Raw genomic sequence first — 551 nt, forward strand, 5'->3', positions numbered from 1 at the left:
CCAGCCATCCCCAAATGGGAACCCAGGATCGCTTCCCTCACCACCCAGGCGCTCCGTCAGCTTCCTTCACCTCTGAAAACCAGCCTTCCCGTGGGCAGGAGCGACGGGCACAGCCTGCCTCTGGCCCCCGGTCACTCTCCCAGCCACAGTCACTCACAGTCACTCTCATACCGGTCCCCCTCATAGCCACCCCCCGGACCCCGCCTTCCACCATCCCGCCTCCAGCCCCATGTCCCTACAGCACCCTGCCCCAGCCTCCCACCAGTCATCCTCACCCACCTGCCCGCGCACCTACCTCCCCCCAGCGCCCCAGCCCATTCTAGCCAAAGAGCAAAGAATCTCTGAGGAACCAAGCTGGGCCAGCCTCCCACTGGGAACTGTGGGGTCACAGAAACCCACCCGCCAAATACAGAGACAGGGAAGTGAGCCCCGCTCTGCACCAGGAGGGAAAGGTCTGGACTTCAGAGGAGGGACAGGACGGCCGGGAGGCCGGGGGCGGGGTCCGCGGGGGAGGGAGGCAGAGCTTCCCGAGGGGCCACAGGAGAAGCTCC

This window comes from Bison bison, unplaced genomic scaffold (assembly GCF_000754665.1).
Source record: "Bison bison bison isolate TAMUID 2011002044 unplaced genomic scaffold, Bison_UMD1.0 scf7180017864524, whole genome shotgun sequence".
NCBI lineage: Eukaryota > Metazoa > Chordata > Mammalia > Artiodactyla > Bovidae > Bison > Bison bison.